At 48.7% G+C, this 18,402-nt stretch overlaps 1 protein-coding gene across 3 annotated transcripts in view; it reads right to left on the minus strand.

Moving 5' to 3' along the window:
* Positions 1–18,402, minus strand: part of NPAS2 (neuronal PAS domain protein 2) — a 156,156-nt gene that overhangs the window by 82,405 nt on the left and 55,349 nt on the right. Inside the window, exon 1 of one of the 3 annotated variants that reach the window (XM_081833413.1) lies at positions 11,049–11,222. The exons of the other annotated variants lie outside the window; for them this stretch is intronic. The gene's annotated coding sequence lies outside the window, so the exon portion shown is untranslated. Of the gene's footprint in view, positions 1–11,048; positions 11,223–18,402 lie in introns of those variants that run through there. 3 annotated transcript variants of the gene reach the window in all.

Genomic DNA, 18,402 nt, shown 5'->3' on the forward strand with positions numbered 1-18,402 from the left:
TGAACAGTTTGCAATGAGAAGGATTTTGAGCAGCGATTTTTTTTTTTAGGATCACACAGAGCCAGGAAAGAGAAAATGGGGCTCAAATGAAGGCAGAGAAGGTTCTGTCTGGAGCTAAGAAAATGACTGTTGATGTGATTAACAATGGAGGGAAGCTATAGAATCTTTACTCAGGACAACCACATGTTCTAGGTGCCTTAGACATTTATGAGATCTACTGGTCAAAATCCCAACAGGAAACAGGACTTTGCGACAAAGCTGTGGGCGGGGTCTAGGGGAACCAAGAGGGACGGTGTAGTTACCTAGGGTTGGTATCAGATAAGCTGTTAACATCTCCGAGCGTGAAGGGACCACAGGGAAACAGTTTCCCAAACCTGGAAGGAGTGTGTCATATAGGGGAGAGGACATTTGGTGGAAGGACGCAGCCAGCCTGAAGAAATCTCTTCATTAAGAGGAGAGTCAAGGGAATAAATACCTCACCTCTCTCTCCGCCTGTCCCATTTACTGCTGGTGTCTCCTATTGGCTACATATACCACCCAGAACGCTGAGGCAGGGAGCCCATGATGTCATCAGTGTGGGGAAACCCCAGGTGCAGAGAGAAGGGTGGAGAGGTGTGAAGGGGAACAGGAAGGCTACCCAGCATGCCAGTAATGTTCATTCCTAAGAGGCTCTTCCAGTTCTGGGTTTCTTGGATTTTCTGGAACACAAACTATTTGGAATCTTTTAAAACCTTTTACATTTCCCCCAATTTGAAGGATAGGCATCTGCATCTAGGAACTAAACTTTCAAGAAATAATAACACGATAATGATCAGAGGCTGAGGAAAGAGAGCCTGGCAGAGAAGATCCTTGGAACTATTTAAGCCACAAAATCAGTAATGATAGAGTGTAACCCACAGAAGACACTATTCATGAGTCCATACTGATACAAATAAACAAATAAATACAGGGGCGGTTGGTGTGTGTGGGGGCGCAGATCTCCCTTACACAAGAACTCCAATTCATAGACGTTGAAGGAATGAATACAGGGAACAAAATCACCATCAGTACCCCATAAGAATAATTGTTGCAGGCAAGATCCATTGATGGATGCTGGAATTAATACACAAAAGTTTGAGAAGAATCAGGATATCTGCATAGTTTAAACTATCTCCCTCAATATATTTATTAGTTACAAGGGAGAATGGTAACTTTACAAGTGGAGAAGGTTGGCAGACACCACCTTCCCTAGGGGTCAAAATTAACATCAGCAGTATAAGTTATACTCAAGTCTTTTGGTGGAGGTAAGTGCTCGTTCTCTTGAGTGCTTATACTGAGGAGTGTAACTGCTGTATCATAGGGTAGCTGTATGCTTAGTTTATTAAAAACTGCCAACTGTTTTCCAAAGTGACTGTACAGTTTTACATTTGCACCAGGAGCATGTGAGAGTTCCAGTGGCTCCTCATTCTTGCCAACACTTGGTATTGGTTTCTTACTTCTAGTTATTCTAGTGGATATGTTGTGGTATCTCACTGGGATTTGAATTTGCATTTCCCTCATGACTGATGATGCTGAGTATCTTTTCATGCGCTTATTGACCACTGAGATAGCTTCTTTTGTGAGATGTCTATTCAAGGTTTTTTGCCTATTTTTTCTTTCTTCTTAAAACTTGGGCTGTTTGTCTTCCTTGTCCTGATTTGTAGAAGTTTCTCTCTTACGCATACAGGACTTTGCCAGATCTAGAGATCAATTTGTGAGCATTTTCTCCAAGTCTGTGGCTGGCCTTTTCACTTTCTTTTTTTTTTTTTTTTTTTTAAGATTTTATTTACTTATTTGACAGAGAGAGACACAGTGAGAGAGGGAACACAAGCAGGGGGGAGGGAGAAGCAGGCTTCCCGTGGAGCAAGGAGCCTGATGCGGGGCTCGATCCCAGGACCCTGGGATCATGACCTGAGCCGAAGGCAGACGCTTAACAACTGAGCCACCCAGGCGCCCCTGGCCTTTTCACTTTCTTGATGGTGTCTTTTAAATATGATAAAGTCCAATTCATAAATTTTTAATTTCATGGTCAGTGATTTTTGTGTCCTCAGAAATCTTTGCCACTTCAATATCATGAAGAATTACCGTTTTCTTCTAGAAGCTTTATCATTTTAGCTTTTACATTAAGATCTATAGTCCATTGTAAATTAAATTTTTTCCTCTCCAATCTGGACATTTAGGTACTCCAGGATCATTTATTGAAAAGTCCACACTTCTTAAATATTTTCTTAGTTTTTACCTAATGTCCTTTTCCTGTCCCAAGATCTCATCTAGGACATCACATTACACTTAATCATTGTGTCTTCTTAGGCATCCCATAGACACATGATAGTTTCTCACATTCTCCTTCTTTTGGATGACCTTGACAATTCAGGGGAGTAGCTGTAGAATGTCCCTCAATTTGGGTTTGTCTGATGCTTTTCTCACAGGCTGCGCATATGGGTTTTTAGGAGGAAGCCCACAGTGGCCAAGTGCCATTCTTATGACATCATATAAAGGGTATTAACAGCATCTATCACTGTGACATTGGCCTTAACCACCTGGCTGAGGTAGTGCTAAACTTATCTTTAAACTGCATGTTAGTGACATTTTTACATAGTATGTGCAATAATTTTCTTCAACTTCCAAGATACCCCTTTTCCAGATGAAGAATTGCTAAATTTAAAGTGGTAGTTCCAGTTATCAATCTCAAAAAAGTACAATGAATATACTATCTTCTCTGTTTTTAGGTCTTGATACATAATCATTGAACTTTGATCAGATGGACAAATGGGTCCATTGCTTTCAACTTAGAGGCACTTCACCTGGAAACATATAGAGCACATGATTTGAAGACAGCTAACCTGCTGTTTAGGGAAACTTATTCTGCTTCCCAACTCTGTGGCATCTTGTATTTGTCTATCTTTATGCCAGTTCTACGCGATCTTAACTCCTCTGGCTTTATCGGGATTCTTGGTAGCAATGTAGTGTGAGCTTTCCAATTTTGTGCTTCTTATTTAAGATTCTTGGCTATTCTAGGTCTTTGCATTTCCTTGCAAATTTTTGGAATTTACATTGTCAGTTTCTATAAAAATGCCTGCTGCAACCTTGATTGGGATTGTGTTGAATCTAGATTGTGTAGAATCTAATTTGGGAAAAACTGAAGCTTAAGCATGTTGAGGCCTCTGATCCTTGCATGTGGCTTCTCTCTGCGAAGAGGTAACGGAGTGTATTCAGTGAAGCACTAATGTGATGTTCAGTGATTCAACAGGTAGTTCCCAAGAGCCAGGCAACCTGCAAAGCCCCGGCTCTCATGGCTCTTAGAGGGTGGGGGGCAGGTAGAGGGGAGTGTGGGCAAGCCACAAGCAAGTACATAAGTAAACACTGTCAGCTGCTTATAACTTCTGTGGAGAAAAATAAAGGAGACTCCCTGGCGGCGGGGGGCGGTGGGGTGGGGTAGGGGTGGGGAGTGCTGTCGTGGGCTGGAGTCTTGCTCTGGTGTTTTAGGGAGTCATAGAAGGCCCACAAATAAGACCACATTTGAACTATGAACTGAGGGAAGTGAGCCATGGGCATACATACCAGCGAGACTGGACAAAGTTTATCTTTTGCTCTGGGTGAATGGGAAGGCACCTGAGGTTCTGATCAGAGGCGAGAGATAGCTCCCTCAGAGGACAGCTGCAATTCTAGAAAGAATTAAGTCTGTACATGTGAAAGCACCCAGCGCAAGCCTGGCCCACAGCCAACACTCAAAATCAGGTGATCTTCTTTGATGGCAAGGACGAGACATAACGCATCTTTACACATGCCATGATGTCCAGCCCTGCTCCTTACCCATATTGCGTGCTCAATAAGTATCTGAGGAATGAAGGAGAGAAGGAAGGGAGGGACAGACAGGCAGAGAGGAGGAAAGGAAGGTCAGAGCCAGAGCCAACCCTTTCTGAATTCTGGTGTGATTGACTAACACCGACTCCCACAAATCTCTCAATGACCATGGTTAATCCAGAATGACAGTACTCACAAAGTACATTTAAAGCGACAACTATGTCCTGATGACTAAAAGTTAAAACAAACACTGCCGTGTGTGCAGGAGCTATTAACTAAAGGTAAAAGCCACTTGGACTCATCAAAGGGGCCAATGGCTCCCTCATCGACCCTCAGCCAGGACAAAAGTCTGAAAAATCAGAATCTCATTTTATCTCCATCCGGTTCTATGGGGAGAATGGGCTGGCTCTGGTTACCTCCCCTTACGAATCAGGAGGCACCACCCAGAAGGGCTGCGTGACCTGCCCATGGACACAGGGCCTGCGGGCAGAGCCCACCCTGGGCTGTGCCTTCTTGGAGCGGACTCAGGCACTTCACCCACAGCCTGCCGCGCATATGTGGGCTTCTGACTACAGAGCCAGGCTCATTTAAATTTCAGTTCCAACCCACTTACTCTATGACCTTGAGCAAGTCCCTAAACTTCCTGAGTTTCAGTTTCCCTCATTCCTAAAGTGAGGCTGACACCCACCAGGCAGAGATGGTGTGAGCCGTCAATGAGAAGTATGTCTGCATGCATGGGTGCAAAACGGACCAGCGGGATGCCTGCAACCAGGCCTCAAGGGGAATCCCGTCCATCCCACGCCTGCCTCCCGTAACGGGCCTAGCCTTTACATTCCCACTGGGGGCCTGAGCCCCTGCTAAGGCAGGTGACTCCAGGCTCGTTCTTTCTTCTTAGCGCCCTTAAATTTCAATGAACACACTCTCTGCACAGCAGGAAGGTCACTGCAGGGTGAATGGAGCCACAGAGACCTAACATTTCCGAGAGGTGCTCCCGACCAGAGAAAGGGAGGACTGTGTGGGTGGGAAGAGTATCTTACCAGCTGAGAGGCACCCACAGATGGGTGCTTCTGCCCCACCTCCAGAGACCACGTGTGGCTGCCAGCAAGCAGGGTGGTTGGAGACCGCCAAGCAGGATGGGGTGGGTAAAGCACCTTGGGCTAGGCCCAGGAAGCAGCCCAGCTGCAGAATCGAAGCAAGGCCAGTGAGCACGGGCTGGGCCCCACCCGCTGCTAGAGGAGGCAAAGCTAGTGGGACACACGGGGTCTCTGAGCTCCTGGGGCTGGCATCCACCTCTGGGAAGAGGAAAAGGCCGTGGTGGCCTGGAGTCGCCAAGCTGAAGCCCTGCTTCTGCCCTTCAGCTGCTCTGTGTGACCTTGGGCAAGGAGGTGTGCTGCCCGTCCTCGTGCCTCACCGGGGACAGTAGGGCCTTCTTCATTGCGCGGTGACAAGAAGAAAATGAGAGAATTGGTGAGAAACCCCCAGCACAGGCCCCGGGCACATATAAATCCTCAAAAATGTCTAGCTACTATTGATCACAATATCAGTAATGATAAGAAGCTAAATAGTAGGCAGTAGAAACTGGTACTTAAGCCTATAAAATGTCTTTGATCAGAGTGGGATTATTGTTCCTGTCTACCAGAGTTGAAAAGTGTGTGTGTCGGGGGGGGGGGGGCAGGGCAGAAAGACAGACAGACATGCCCACACACTGCCTGGAGTGGTGGCCCTGCCCAAGGTGGCGGGTGGTAACTCAGCAGAGACCTAGGTCGTTGTCAGGCTGGGAGGGAGGGAAAGAAGGGAACGGGATAAACACAGAATGACTGAGGATGTCCTCAAGAAATGGCTATTGACCTTAATTGAACTGAAGAACAAAAGTGAGGTCTGCAAGTGACATTTTCATTACCTAGGTGAAATTTCTACACTAAGGGTTCTGGAACGTTCTTTATCACAGCCACCTACTGCCCTATAACGGATTGAAACTCTGGCCCTTGGTGAACAGTGGCCAACAAATGGCAGCGTGCTTGTTTTCTCATGGCACATCTGCCCTGGGTCCCACAGTGTGTCAGCAGTGAGATGGGAGGCAAATGAATCATTTAGGCAAAAGCAGCTATAAACAATATGTAAATGAATGGGTATGGTTGTGTTCCAATAAAACTTTATTTACAAAAACAGGCTGGGGGCCAGATAGAATCCCTAGAATCACTACTCAGCCTTCCTCTTCAGGGTCTTTTACTTTCTAACTTTTTGTACAGCCAGGATAAGCCAGTGGGTCATTCCATATCGTCTTGAATTTTCTTCCAAATGACTATTATAAGCCTGTTGTGTTGCAAGGCCATTGCTTTTATAAAATGAAATCATGACATTTACAAATTGGCTGAGAAATGGTTTGAATTATAGGACCCCACTTATCTGGAGAATCCTAATATTCCTTCCCACCGTACCGACCAAACCTGGTGAATTTAGTTCATTAAAAAGAAAAAAAAAATATTAAAAACAAGAATGTGTTCAAATCAAAAGGGGCGATACCAAACACACGTATGCCCCCCCCCCCATCCACTGGGGTTTATTTACTGTCAACAGTGAGTGTGCCTTCTGTCCTCCCAGTCAGCCCCTGGTGAGGGGACCGCATGTCGTTTCAGATTAACATCTCTATCTTCTATGTGCGAACTTGGTAACAATTTTTCCTCATTATATTTAAGAAATAGAAAGGCTCTGAAAAACAGTCACCAATGAACTGCCATGCTTACTTGTCTCCCTTTGTCCTTTGGGGGAGGCTAGGAAATAACTTCCACATTTTAATTCTTCCTCTCCAGGGAATGTTGTTTTGGTTGCAATGATTCATCTGCTGGGGAAAAAAAAATAGCTTTTCTAAAGGAAACGGGCAGTAAAAATCTGAGCGCCACCCGCTCCTACAGTCCGAATTCCCCTCCAACTGAGAAATGCTCTCCACACTCTGGCACATCCAGCAACTTGGAAAATGCACGGTGGACAGGCCCATCCGTCGTCCCCCTGGCCACTCCGGCGAGTCCCCCATGCAGCTGTGCGTCCAGAGCCTTGCTGGGGGGCCTCACTGGGCCCGGTTCCCAGATGTCACCGAGATGAGACCCCCCACCTCAGCGAGCTTCCACGAACACACGAGAATTGATACCACAAGCTTCTCCACAGTCAACACTTCGGCTTTATCTGTCAGTTATGATCATGAGTCCCGCTTCCAAGGGTCTGATGATTCATTATTCAGGGAAAGAGCAATGAGGGAGGGGATAGAGAAAGTTAGAAACTTCGTTATTAAGTAAATTTACAATGACATCGTTCGGTCAGCAAAGAACTTCCAAAATAAAAAGCATCTCGATATCTGGATATTAGGTTCATCCTCGCAGGACCTATTATTCTTGCAACCTTTGGATCTTATGTTCCAATCACTTCAGATTCCTTTCAGAGGGCCCCTTTATAAAGAGTTTAGCCTCCACAGCGAAAACCTGAGTCAACTAGAGAATCCGATGGGGGACAGTGTGTGGTCAGGGTGTGGACAATAGATGCCTATAAAAATCAGCAAGAGGGGAAGAGGAGATTTATGAGTCATGCTCAGAGCTGAGTCAGTGAAAGCCTTTGTTGGGAACCGCTCGTCAGCTGCCACTGACAAACTGAAATGGATCCATAAAACCCTGCTCCAGCCAACATCTCCCCTCCATGTAACCGTTGGTACTAATGCTCCTTCCGGCCCGGGAACACTCATCCTCATTGTGCTCAAGTTTGCAAGGAGAGCCAAAGGAATAGATGCCCTTGAAATAAGAGGCCAGGCCTGTTTTGGACACCCAGGCTGTGGAATTTGGGGTTTCACATCAGAGCTTCAAATAATGTTTAATCAAAATGTGGGATGTTTCACGTGAACTGCCAACGGTGGGAGGCAACACAATTAATTTGGGAGCCGACAGGATCTAAGTTCGAATGTCCTTTGCATTCTTCCCTTCACAGCGTGGTGGCCTGGACAGAGCCTCGAGAAGGACTACCTCACTGCAAATGCGGGATGATGCCCACTTTCCCCTGTCCATGTGAGACCCAGGAGGGCAGCTCACCCCTGCAAAGCACTTAGCAAGGGATGGTGGGCAAGAAAGCTGAATCGCCTCCTTTTTTCACAGCACGGAGGTCAGAAACCTGACTCTGTGGTGAGAGCAGGCCCGGACCTTCAGAGCTGCACACCTAACACCACACACCTCGTTGGTACAAACGGCCTTACGTTGCGTCGCCTTCCCTCTCCTCTCATTGAAAGATTTTTCTTTTCTTTACAGTTTCAATGGGGAATGCAGTCTGCTGTCTGTGAAAAGCCAGGCAGCTCCTGCCAAGCCCGTGGGCTGATCAGAGGCCATGGGAGCACTCTTCGTGCTGTGAGACCCTACGGTGACTTGTTGTATTGACCGTGTTCACTTTTCACAGGTATCCCCGGAGTTAGAGCCCCCCTGGTGTTCCTGCTGTTGGCTCCCTGTGGTACAATTCAGCTGGGAATAATTCCCCCCGGGGAGGGGCTGCTGGCCTGTGGGGTCTTCCTCTGAGGTAGGGAGTGCTGACAGGTGCATCCAAGCCCCCTGGACAGGCCTCCCCACCCGACCCGAGTCGGGTTGTATCTGGTGCCCACGGTCGGGAAATGGGCCTTGACCACTGACACCCAGACCTGTTGAAGCAGAGGGTGGCCTCGTGCCTGCTCAAAGTGACCGCTCCTGTCCTGGGTGCCCCGCCCCGCGTGTGCCTCTGTGAGCACTCAGTGCATAGACTGAGCCACAGTCACCAATGCCACAAGGGGCCCAGCCAGGGGGCGCCCCAAGGAGAGGTCCAGCCCACCCACGGCAAGCAGCCCCTAACTGGGGGAGGGGCAGAAGAAAAAGGGGTGCCCCTTCCAGTGAACAAGCTGCCTTCATGAGATGTAAAGCAGGAAGGTTCTGTAGAAACAATTCCATGTCTGGATGCCCCACCAGCTTTGGATGGAGGGTGATTTCCAACATAGACTCGTGTCCTTCCCTCCCTCGCTGGACACCTGCCTTCCATTTTCCCTTCCAGAAATACACAGCCCCTTGCATACACGGAGTCTGAGGAAAGGCCTGCCCTACAGACACAAACACAGACCAAGAAGCCCCAGCCCCGCGAGAGAAGAGGCTCCAAGCACTTCCACCAGGAAGACCTCAGCTGACGGTGGGGGAATCACTACCCGAGACAGGCTTGTTCATCAAGCGAGCAGAGAGTTGTCAGCAGGTCCAAAAAGGCCCGACTTTCACACCATTTAAAGGCCAATTGGGTTGTGCCCTGGCAGGACTAGAAACCTCCAGTTTCCCCACTTTGTACATTCAGATATTCATGTTGTAAATGAAAGGTATTTTAGAAGATCTCTCTCCTCCCATCTGGCCCGATAACACTGAAGAAACTGCGAGAGAAAGTAGGAGAAGTCTATTTTTTCTTTTTTAAAGCAAAGCCTGCGTTCTCGCCTCTCCTGCATGTCCGATGAAATGACCCTGGGAAATGCACCATTCGCCCTCTGGCCTGACCCTCCCGGGGGGTGGCGGCTTCACGGTGTCCAGGAGGGTTTCAGACACGAGCCCCATGGTGAGGATGGCTCCGTCAGGGCTTCGCCATCGGAAAGGGCAGGCCCAGGACACCGTTCATAAGGCATTTTGCTATGCACAAATACAGGAGGAGTTAGTGAAAAAGATAAAGCGCTAGCTTCTGGCTTTCTCGTATGTCAGCTTATTTAATCATGCCTATCTGATCCCACGAGTTTTTTCCCTGAACAACTCTAACAGACACTATCCTACGCCCACAAGCAGCAACGCAGCAAGATTTCAGCAAAGAATAAAAGCAGTAAGTGCGTGTTATGTGTTGGCAGGGGGGATATGCACACCTACTAGTGCACACTCCCCTTGGCTCGGAGGACACACTCCACGTTCTGGACCGTGGCATCCATGCTCAGCCCTGGATTGACCAGCTGCCACCCCCTGTCACACCGTCCCCTCCTCCATCCTCATCCCCTCACAACTACACTGGCAACACCATCCTCTTCCTCCCTCCACCTTGGTCCCATCCAAGGCTAGGGAAGCACCCCTACTCCCGCCCCCACGTCTGCCATCCTTACCTCATTACAACCTCTATTTGTTTCTGCGGGGCCTCAGCCTTAGCCGGTCACCCCTGTGTCCCCCTGCCCCCGCCACACACACACTAGAAGGTAGCCCCCTCCAGGGAGGGCAAGCACAGTTCCCATCCTCTCTGCGTCTCAGCAAGCAGAGGTTCCTGGGGCTCAGTACAGGTCCCCAGTAAGGAGATACGTGGCCAAAGAGCTTCCATTTAGAAATCTGTTTTTAAAGTTTGGAGAGAAGCCTTGGTTCCCAGCAATCATTCACCACGCCACAGGATCTCCAGGAGACAGGCCGAACTGGGACACAGGATGCCCTGCACTTGGACCTGTCCCCGCATCACCTCGGGTGCTGGGCCCTAACCCCTTAGACTAATGGAAAGCAGGGCAAACAGATTAAACCACGTTCACCCAGAAGACTGCCATCTGTACGACTCGGAAAGCTCCTTGCTCTGCCCAGCCCCTCTGGACAACGCTAAACAGGCTTAGCCTGCTGTGGGCAAACAGGAAAAGTAGGTCAGCTCAGCAGCACCAAGCACCGTTGATGAACTACTGATGTGCGTGCCGGCTCACAGCCCAGGCCGGGCGGCTCGGGGCAGCCTCCAGGGGGCAGCCAGGGGACCCAGGTAATGAGGGAAATTCAAAGAAAGCTGCAGAGTTGGTTTAAAAGAAAAAAAAAAAAAAACCTGCACAAAAAGGACAGTGTGGCCTGACACCCACTGCCACTTTCCTGTCTTCAAAAGGCAAATCCATTCGAGTCACTGCCGCCGGGCCTTCCTCCACCTGCCGCCTCTTCCCCCCCAACACCCCCACGGCTCCCGGTGATCACCAGATGCTCGCTGGGGGCAAGGACAGATTTGGGTGGGCGGCGCCAGGACCAGCGGGCCCAGGAGCCCCGCGCTGGAGAGGGGGTGCTCTCCTGTTGCTGTGTCCCCCGCGTTTGGTCCAGCCTGCAGCTGTCCAGACGGAAAACCCACCCCTTCGGGCCTCTTGGGCTCAGATGCTGGACAAAGCCCTGGACATGACGAGGCAAATTCCCCCGAGGCCCAGGTGATCTAACCTACATCCAGGAGCTGATGTCTGAAATCCGGTTTTCTCAGAAGGGCCCAGCACAAACCTGGAGGTGAAGCTGGGGTCCCGGGGGGTCAGGTCCTGCTCCCCAGGACTCCCAGGAGGGACAGGACCCCTAGCTCAACCCTCAAATAGTTTACTGGTGCCCCCAGAGCAGGAACAAACAGAAGTTAGTCTTTGTGGGGGGGTCCCAGAGAAGTTTCTCCACAGAGCGGTGGCCTTCTGTCTCAGGCCAGGCCTCGGTGACAGAATCTGTAAATGCAGATATGTATAATTTTTAGAAGGCTTTCTTCTAAAATGCTGGACATTGTTCCCTCTTTATTTCAGTTCTGTGACAGAGGTATCACAAGGTCTTGTCAATAAACCTTTTAGAAACACTCAGCTGTGAAACCCCACGACTTTGAGAATGTTCACCCACCCTCTTTCAGAAACGACCTGATCTGAAAATGTTTCTCTTTAGCATTTTCAAGAACAAAAAGGCAGAAAGGGCATCGCTCGGCCTTTGCAAGTCAGTCCTTCCTTCCTTCTTCCTCCTGGCCCTTGAGCCTTTGTTCACGCATTCACTTAGCACATAGCTGTGCCCTGGACGGATGAGGATCCGCGGGCAAAGAGGCAACAACGCAGCGTTGTTCAAAAGGCGGCTCTGACATTTCACTAGCTGAGTGACCTCAGGCAAGTTACTGCACCTCTCTCTGCCTTCACAGAGCAGCTGAGACTTAAGGACACAATACCCGTAAAGCACCTCAAATGTGAGCTCAATTAATGTTAGCTCAGGCAGTTGTTACAACAGCAATCCTAGGAACCATTCAAAAGGTGGGGCGCCTGGGCGGCTCAGATGGTTAAGCGTCTGCCTTCGGCTCAGGTTATGATCTCCAGGTCCCGGGATCGAGCCCCGCGTCGGCTCAGGTTATGATCTCCAGGTCCTGGGATCGAGCCCCGCGTCGGGCTCCCTGCTCAGCAGGGAGTCTGCTTCTCCCTCTTCCTCTGCCTCCCCAGGGCTCCTGCTCTCTCTCTCTCTGTCTCAAATGAATAAAAAGAAATTCTTAAAAAAAATAAAGGTGCTATTTCACATTTAAATGACACTAATCATGGACATCAATTAGCTTATTTTTTAAATTGCAAAGATATTTACCAGCTACCAGGAAACCCACAAAACAAGTCCTTTTAAATGTCCCTTGCAATCCAAAAGGTTCCTGTACTAAGGGACTTGAGCTTGCATAAGAGTATTTTCCTGAAGAGCTGGTGATAAACAACATTTCTGTGAACTGAATCATACTTTAAATGTGTGAGTGGCTCAGGGCCCACGCGCTGGAGGAGTGCAGAATCCTACCCTCACTAATGATCCTTCTGCAATGCAAAGCTCATCACCCCCAATTAGTCTGCTTAACAGAGTATCGTACACCTGCTTTCCATTAGGGCCACGACTAACTGCAATTTTTTTTTAAACTTTGTAATTCGGGGTAAAATTGGGGGAAGGTTGGATTCCTTCTATGGTTTTAAATAATTAATTTTACATTTTTAGCCATATTTAACGAAGTTGGAAGTGAAGTGCTGTTCAAATACATGGAGTGCACATTAGTCAAATCTACTCTTCAATGCATTATTACTAATTCAGTGCAGCCGCAGCATCTCAAAGCATGTCTGATTTACTTGCTTAACTAAGTAATTCTGTATGTTTAGTGGTGTTACATTCTTATCTTTACCTAAATTAAATCATGCAGTTTTCAATCCCCCGAGTACACTAAATTCTTGAGTCTAAGAAAAAACAATCAGATTCTTTAGAACAAAACCAAACAATCACTCCAAGGTCACACTAACATTTTTGGATGTCGTAAATGTAAACACATAAATTTCATTTTTTGCAAACTTGTTTGAAGGAAAAGGAAGCCAACAGACAAATAAATAAAACAAAAGGCGATGTCTGGTTTGAATGAAAACATGTACAGATTTTCTCATTGTTTTCTGACGGAGAAGCAATGCATATTTGTTGCAATTCATTCCTTCTTTCATTAAGAATAAAAAGGTAGGGGCGCCTGGGTGGCTCAGTCGTTAAGCGTCTGCCTTCGGCTCAGGTCATGATCCCAGCGTCCTGGGATCGAGCCCCGCATCGGGCTCTCTGCTCGGCGGGAAGCCTGCTTCTCCCTCTCCCACTCCCCCTGCTTGTGGTCCCTCTTTCGCTGTGTTTCTGTCAAATAAATAAAATCTTTAAAAAAAAAAAAAAAGAATAAAAAAGTAAAGGATCTTAGACCACTTCTCATTAAATAAAGTCAAGCTCTCTATTATACGGGTATTATATATGTGTGTATACATGAAATTAAATATATATATAATTTAAAAAATAAAACGGCAATAAGAATTACTAGATCCTTCCTCTTTCTCCTAGAAATATTTTCTCTCTTCTTTACCGACACTCTCACTCATTTGAGATTTCTTCCTCCTTCACATGGTTTAAAGTGTTTATTCTGCCTTGCTCCAGAGTAGAAGCCAAGTTCATGACTACGTAGGAACGACACCAGGCCAGCCCCCTCTGGGGAGTGGTCCGTCTCTGGCCCTACACTTGCAAACATTTGGAGGTTATAAAATATTATATTAACAACATCATAGCCCTTCTTAGCCATGATCACAAGTGAGGTTTTAACAATGTATGGGTGTGTGTGTGTGTGTGTGTGTGTGTGAGCGCGCGCACACGCACGTGGCATTCCCATATGTTGTTGCATGGCAACATTGTAAGACGGCAACACAGTAAGATTTACACCACCGTGAGGCCAAGAATCCCAGGGGCAGGAAGAACACCCCGCATCAGAGAGGGGATTGTGGTGAGTTGTGCAAAGCATATGCTTTCCTCTTTCTGTTGTCTCTTATCTTGGTTTGCTTTCTGATAAGTTCCTAAGTGCCCTCCTACGGCCAGGAGGAGAAGACTGAGAGTGTGACTTGGGTTTAGACAAAGAGGAAGGAACTGAATTCAGGAAGAACAGCCTCATAGAAACTTTAAAATGCTGAAAAACCGAGTGGTTTCACGCACGAGCAAGCAGCTTGAACGATGACCCACAGAGCTGTAGCCACAGATCTGGGTTTGGAAACCAGAATTCAGAACCAGGGTAAAGTTCTCTCAAACACCTTCCCTGCCCTTGGGGGACTTTTAAGGGGCAGGATGAGGAGATAGGAGGCCAGAGCTGGGCTCCCCATGCTAGGAGCTGCTCTTCTTTCTGCAAATTCACAAATGGCCTCAGGGCCACATACCACCATCCAGGGGAGTGAGAGAGACAGGAAGACTGCTCTGTGTGATGGGGCCTCATCAGCGGGAAGGTGTAACCCTGTTTTTGGACTATCTTTGTGCTATCTTAACCCTGGGAACCTAACTCCTTCATATCCTGGAGCATGTGGCTGCCTGACGTTCAGGTCTGTGCAGCTACGGAGTGTGTCTCTGACACGCCCCTCCGCAAATGAGTCAGACATAGGTCATGGGCACGACTTCCGGTCTTCTGTCAGGTGCTGATGCTCTCAGTCGGGGATGACTAGAATATGAATCCATTCTGACCCTGTAGGACCTTGCTTGCACCACCTGTGACCAAGTTTGCTGATGGCCTGGCATAAACACAGTCACTGATGACAACATCCAGCCCTGGTGGATCCCAAAAGTCTTTTGTTTTTTAGACGGGGGTCAGTTAAAAAAAAATTAACCTTCCATCTGAAAGTTGGTATTAAGGAAGTAAAATGGCAATCGTTGTGGGTTGTCTACGCTGTGATGTCTGGGTGCAAATTCTTCCTCTATTTGTTTCTATTCCAGTCCATTGCAGACTCTGGTGTCCTTGTAGGATGATTAGCTATGCTTCATGTGTAGGGCACACATGACTCCAAGTGATTTCCCACTGGTTATGTTGGTTTCCTTTTCTTACAGATCAAAGCAACCTCTACTTCCAAGTCTGTCTGATTTCACGCTGATTCCTTTAAAAGGAATTCAGATAAACAGAACAGGCTCCTCCCCTTGCCCAGCCAAGGAGCTGTCTGCTCCGCACTTTGAAGCTTCCAGAGAGAAAGTATGAGAGTGTGCATGTGCGTGTGACTTCATACAGGCGAGACAGAGGGTCGCTGGGTCACACAGCTCTAGAATACAATGTGAACCATGCCTCCCCCATTTGGGGATGCACAGTAGCCCCTTCCTGCCATCAGGAAAGCACCAGGGAATCAGTCCATACAGAGTTTGTGAGGATCCCACAGTATTTTTTTTTTTTAAATTCAAGGGAACAGGTGATGGCGGTCGCAAAAAGCTACGTATGTGGTAACATGACAGCACGAGACACACACGTTGTACCAGGATCCGTTTCCTGGTGCTAAGCTGTAGGCACTGGGGGAATCAGGTGATGGGTACATGGAGCACGGACTGCTTTGCAACTTCCTTTGAATCTATAATTACTGCAAAATATAAGTTTTTCAAGAGTAAGGGAGCAGCAAATGGCAGTAAAAGCGCTGAGCAGTGAGGAACCGTCCAGTATAAAGCCCCAAGGCCGGGGATGGGTCCTCCACTCTCTCCAGGCCCCTCCTCAAGCAGGTCCATCCAGCCTGGGGAAGTACCCTGCACCAACACCTCCCAGGTGTGGAGAAACGAGACCCCATTCTGTCCCTCTGCTTGTTTCTGCTGGGTGCCACCGACGCTGGGATGAGAAAGCCAGGACTCAGACATTTCAGACCCTGCCTGTTCTTTATTGCTTCTTCTATTGATTGCTCTTCCAGCTCTCGGTTTTACCAAGCATTGCAACACCCAGAGCCTGTCGACTTCTAAAAGGTAACTTGGCAAATAAGCCCTGCTGCCAATTCACCTGTTTGGGACCAAGCAGTTGAAGTGTCAGGAGTACATTCGAGAAGCATGGTGACCCTCAGTGGCCAGCTTGCCCTTCTCCCAAACCTTCCCTCTACCAGCCATACTTTCCTTTCTCATTACACTGCGGTGTGGCCCTGTAGGGTCACCAAGATTCTTCAGCAAGCTCTTGCAGGAAAGAGACCTGGGGCCCTCGGCTGGCCCATCACCCAGGCCATAGGAGACTTCTTCCCTTCCATCTTGGGCTCCACAGGGCTGCTCCCCTCTTTACTAATGAGGAATCCAGAGCAGAAGAGGTTAAGGTCACACAGCCTGAAAATGTTTCATTGGTGTTGGCTGGTCATGCTAGGAACAATATTTGCCAAACTTAGTAGAGGGCTTGCTGCACCTGCCCCTTGGCTCCCCACTCCAGCACAACAGAAACAACGGGCTCCTCCAGCTCCCCCTCCAAGGGCTCCTTCCCTTGGGCATCCCTGCCTGGCCTCCACCCTTCCCCACCTTTACAGGAGCTGCCACGTATCTTCGTCCTTGTTCCCACGCTCACCAGTACCGTCTTCAGCGCGGCCCCCGCCCCCCAATCACAACCTAGAATACGGCACAAAGTCTGAACTGAGATCTGGAGACAGAAGCGCGCCCACGGAAGCTCAGGTGCGTTTGGCACCTGAGAGTTTGATACAGCAGAGGGGGCCCTGCATTTCCGCCATCCTCTGTCTCTTCTTCCTCAGCACATCAAAGACTGACTCAGCCTGGGCTGTGGGCAAGGCATCGTGGGCGGCAGGAGGGAGGTGGGGAGGCAGTCCGACATGAAGGGAACAGGCTCTGGAGCCCAGTGGAGGGGGCCCCGGATTAGGCACCACGAGACTGGCACTGTCAGGAGCCCATGGGGTGAGGGAAGCCTTCTGGGCCTCAACCTCCTCTTCCTGCAGACAGCGACAAGGTGTCACCTGCCACAGTGGCTACTCGCGATTGTTCAGGAGCTAAGATGAGGAAAGCAGTTGCAAGTGTTTTGGAAATGAAGGTCTACAGTGGTGTTTGGCACTGTAGAAACGTACACATCCCCCCTGGGATCGTGCTAAAGGGCAGATTCTGATCTGGTGCGGTCTGGGGAGGGCTGAGATCCTGCATTGCTCACCAGCGCCCGGGAGCCCCTGGAGCTGCAGGTGCGCTGCTCACGCTGGGCAGTGAGGCTCCCAGGGCGCGCAAGGCCCCACCGTCAGGAAGACAGAAGTGCCTGCCGCGGTGGAGGGGTGGCGGGAGGGACACCAGAGGTCACCTCTTCCACCTAAGACAGATGGACACCCGGGAGCCTTTTTCCGGACGTGCCCAGGGTGGAGAAGCAGCACCATCCACGACACGCCATCGACTGCGCGCTAAGTCTCCTCCATGGAGGGGGGTGGGGGGACGTGCTACTGTCCCTAGCAGCCTCTTCCACTTCCTGTTAGTTGAACTCGTTAGAAAATTCTTCCTACTGAGCCAAAATACCACTGTCCCTCCCTCCCCGCCCTGGGGGCTCCTATTCATTTCTTCTTGCTATGTGTCCAGGGGCTATCCAGAATGACAGCACTCAGATTAGATTATTGCTATTTTTAGGGGCACCTGGGTGGCTCAGTCGGTTAAGCATCTGCCTTGGGCTCCAGTCATGATCTCAGGGTCCTGGGATCGAGCCCCACATCGGGCTCCCTGCTCAGCCGGGAGCCTGCTTCTCCCACTCCCTCTGCCTCTCCCCCATCCCCGCTTGTGCTCTCTCTCATATAAGATCTTTAAAAAAACTATTAAATTATTGCTATTTTTAAAAACTGAAGTGTAATTCACTTAACATGTAATTAACCATTTTAAAGCGTACACTTCAGTGCTGCTTACTGCATTCACAAGGTGCGCAACCACCACCTGTCTCTAGATTCAAAACTTTGTCATCACCTCAGAGAAACCCCCTGTACCCATTAAGTCACTGCTCTCTATTCCCCTTCAACCCTTTCCATCTTGATGGATTTGCCTATTCTGGATATAGGATATAAAAGGAATCATGCGACACATGACCTTTTGTCTCGGGCTTCTCCCGTAAATGAAATGTTTTCAAGGTCCATTCACATGGGCACCTGTTTCAGAATTCCCTTCCCTTTTAAGGGTTCATACTATTCCATTATATGTTTATACCACGTTTTGTCTCTTCATTCATCCATTCATGGACACTTGGGCTGCGTCCACCTTTTGGCTGCTGAGAACAATGCTCCTACGGACGTGGGTGTAAGTTTCCGTGTGGACACATGTTTTCATTTCTCCTGGGTGTACACCCAGGAGCAGAGCTGCTGGGTCATATGCTAACTCCACGTCTAACTGTTTGAGGAACCACGAAACTTTGCCACAGCAGCTGTTATCAGTTTACAACAATATACGAGGGTTCCAATCTCTCCACAGCCTTGTTTATTTTCCGGTAATATTTTTTTTTCTTTTTATTAAAGCCATCCTAGGGATGACATCAGCTCTCAAGAATCAGAGAAAGGTGATCTTGTCCCCCCAGAGACCTGTCTGTTTCAGGCCAAATATCCTCGGGTACCCTCTCCACTTGATCGTTAAGGAGCCTCCT

The sequence above is a fragment of the Leptonychotes weddellii genome, chromosome 10 (genome assembly GCF_054177405.1).
Source record: "Leptonychotes weddellii isolate Sample4059 chromosome 10, ASM5417740v2, whole genome shotgun sequence".
NCBI lineage: Eukaryota > Metazoa > Chordata > Mammalia > Carnivora > Phocidae > Leptonychotes > Leptonychotes weddellii.